The sequence below is a fragment of the Propithecus coquereli genome, unplaced genomic scaffold (genome assembly GCF_000956105.1).
Source record: "Propithecus coquereli isolate 6110/MARCELLA unplaced genomic scaffold, Pcoq_1.0 Scaffold93, whole genome shotgun sequence".
Classification (NCBI taxonomy): Eukaryota; Metazoa; Chordata; class Mammalia; order Primates; family Indriidae; genus Propithecus; species Propithecus coquereli.
The window spans coordinates 1,037,697-1,041,574 of record NW_012155618.1 but is presented as its reverse complement, the minus strand read 5'-3'; positions in this window follow the sequence as shown (position 1 = coordinate 1,041,574).

Genomic DNA, 3,878 nt, shown 5'->3' with positions numbered 1-3,878 from the left:
CATTAATTGAGAAATACAATAAAGTATTTTACAGAGTTTTAACTTTGTTTTCATGGTAATGTTTTATTAGCCCTTCCACTGCTAAAAATCATACCCATCGGAAATCTCTTATTTCCTGGCAACGTGTAACATAGTGTTCATATTTTGTTTGATTTTATCCTCAAGTCATCCTTTAGGGAAAAAATTTCCAAAAACAAGCAGCAGGCATATTGATTTTAATTCTTTTTCTTTTTTAAGAATGAAAGTATTTAAAATTACAAATTTTCCTATGAGTATAAATACACTCATTTTCTAATAATTTAGTACATACTGTGCTTTCATTATTATTTTCTTCATATTTTAGTGCTAAATAGAAACTATAGGCACACTTATTTTAATCTGAATCAAACTTAAAGTGGTGATGTATTATTGGCTAGAATTTTATTTTCAGGCAATAGAATCTATTTCAGCTAGTCTTAGAAGAAAAAGATATGCTCAGAGTTCTGCAGCCCGTACAAAAAGCATAGCAACATCTACTAGGTGAAGGTTTCAGGAAACTTCCAGCTTCAGAAGAAGAAAAAGAGAAGCAGACATCACACGGCAAGAGAGAAAGAGAGAGGAAGGAGGTGCTACCCTCTTTTAATCAGATTTCATGGGAAGTATGAGAACTCAATCCTGCAAGAATGGCTTTAAGCCATTTATGAGGGATCCTCTTCCCCATGATCCAAGGTTCCACTAGGTTCCATTACCAATATGGGGGATCAAATTTCAAAATGAGATTTTGAGGGGACAAATGCCCAAACTATATCAAACTGTATTACAAGATTTGACAAAAAGATCATCACACTGAAATAGTGTTTTGTAAGAAACCCCACAAGTTTAGAACACATATTCCAGATGCACAAGATTCAATTGTATATTCGAATGGTAGGTTTATTATTTTTGCAGCATACTTGAAGAGCTGTTTAATTACTTGATTGTTACTTAAGACTTTATGAGGAAAATATCAAACACAACATGTAGTGAGAATGTTATTTAATATAGTCAACTCTATTATCAAATATAACGTCCGATAATATTTTACTATATGTGTTTCATATTTTATTTGATGAGATGGTAAATAAATTACAATTTATTAAAAAAAAGGAAGAGATGTGAATAAAGATAGCTCATAGAATTACTGGAACAGATGAAGAAATAAGCTCTAAACTAAACTTTTGATGAATGATTCTTAAAATTTTACCATAGAACTGACCTGCTGAGGGATTGCTGCCTCTCCTAGGAAGGTATTGGTTTGGGTAATTACTACCACTGCTCAGGCGCCAGGTGATACTTCCTCTGTCCCAAAGTGGAAATTGCCATTGCTGCCATTGATTGCAGAAAATAACCATAAGGTGAACACATTGATCCCTGACTGTTTTTTTCTCCTATGACATTTTAACATCAAAGTAAGTGATTCCTATGACTATCTCTGACTGATAGAGTATAAATCACAGATACGCATCCTGATGACAAATGAAATTGGAAATGCAGGACTTTGTGTTTCATTCATTCATTCATTCACTCATCCTACCATTCAATTTATTTCATTCCGCAGTGAGAATTCAGGATACACAAATGGATTACACTTAAAATACAGTGGGAAAATTAAAAAAAATTATAGGCACCTGTAAATGACAAATGTTGAGTAGAGTCAGATCTTTGTATTTCAACCATTGTCCTTATTTTGTCTGTTTTTAATGCATCTTTTCAGAAAATCTGTCCCATTCATTTCTTTCATTTTATAATCTATTAAGGTTTACTTTATGAGTCATGCATAAATGACCATAAATTCTTCAAAAAAAAAATTACATATGATTTTTGTCAGGGACAAGGATTTATATACACACTTATCAATCTTTTGTATGTGTCATTATTTTTCATAAAGCCATATTCAGAAGTTACTTGACATTACCAATGCCTTCCAATCACTGATGCTAATATGTTTTTCATTGTTCATCACCTGCCTGAAAATTCACTTTCCTCTTTATTTAGATTCTTTTGCTCATCTCTATAATTTTTTTTTTCTTTATTAAAGAATGGGGTCTCACCTTGTCACTCACGCTGGAGTGCAGTGGTGTGATCATAGCTCATTGCAACCTCAAACTCCTGGGCTCCAGCAATCCTCCTGCCTCAGTCTCCTGAGTGGCTTGAGGCCAGGCATTTCAGACCAGCCTGGGAAACATAGCGAGGCCCTGTCTCTACAAAAAATTAAAAAAAAAAAAAAATTATACTGGGCACAGTGGCTCATACTTGTAATCCCAGCATTTCAGGAAGCTGAGGAGTATTACTAGAGCCCAGGAGTGTGAGGTTGCAGTGAGTTATGATTGTGCCACTGCAGTGCAGCCTGGGTGACAGAGCAAGACTCTGTCTCTAAAACAATAAAATAAAATAAAAATAATCTTATCCTTGCATACTTTCTCAACTCTCTTGTATATTTTTCCATCCAGTGTATTCACATGGTAAACTCCAAACCATGTTAAACTTATCTCTCTATTAATTTCAGGAGTGTACACAAGCAGCTGAATCTATCTAGAGAAAAACTAAAATCAAGACAACAGATCTCACTTTAAATCTATGTCTATAAATATCAAGTGGACCCTCAGCACTTTCAGCAATTCTGTTGTAAATAACGCATCAATTCATTCTCCTAGTTCCCCAGATTGCTATTTTATAATTTTTGGATCTCACACTTCATAGAGGATGATCTCAAATATAGGTATTTGAAATAGAAGATAAAGACATTCGGAAAAAAACTTTCCCATCTTACCACTACCAAATCCAGTAACCTCCTACCTTCATATCCATGTACTTGGCCTTCCCTCATACCGCAGTTAATCTCTACTCTCTTTTAGGGACAGCCTGTTTTCTTCACCAAAAACAAACAAACAAAAACAACAACAAACTTACTCTCTCACATACACCCCTCTACTAGCCCAGTATATTCCTTTGCTCCTTTTCGAAGCAAAGTTGTTAGAAAAGGGTATCTACGTTTGTTGTCTCTTCTTCCTTTCCTTCTCTTCTCAGCCTGATTAGGCTGTCATCCCCATCACATTACTGAACCATTCTCGACAGAGATGGATATGCTGTGAATCTAACAAATTCTAAGTGTCAGGGCCCTGGGCTTTCATCAGCCTCTGTGAAGATTCTCGGAGGACCCTAGCAATGTTTTCACATGGGCATATGTTTTTATAATACTTCAGAAGAAAGATAAGTGGACAGCAATTGGGTGGGGCAGCTGTCTCTGACTTACTTCACACACTTCCCTGGAGTCAAGTGATCTCTAGGTGGCCAAGAGTGGCTGATATAGAAATATGTTATTTCATTGCAGTGCAGGAAGGCCTCTGAGACTCTTTCAACAAAACGTGAGAAGGAACAGATTTCTCATTTGGTCATATGTGTCACCTTTATATTTATTTATTAAAGAACTGGGAAAAATTCTGATAAAATTTAATAGAATATGAAAAACAATAAAGATAAGTAATAAAATCAATAGAAATTATTGAACCATCAAAAAAATGTATTCAAAATAGTCTTTCGGGTCTTACCAAAACCTTAATGTAATTCATCAAGCATTAAGAGGAAGAATACATTTCCAATAGAAGTAATGTGTTCAACAATCCATTCACTGAAGAAAGGATCATATGAATACATTGGGAAAACATTTAAATTTCTTGCTGAAATCTGATATGGATTCAGACAGCATAAGACAAATAATGAGCCAGTACAATGGTGATGTCTATTATAATAGAAATTGGTTAATGAGTATCTTCAATTCAAAGAGTAGTTCAAGCACGAAAACCTGACTAAGGCTGAACCTTGATGGAGGTTTTCCAAAATTTGATAAGAATTCTAAAAAA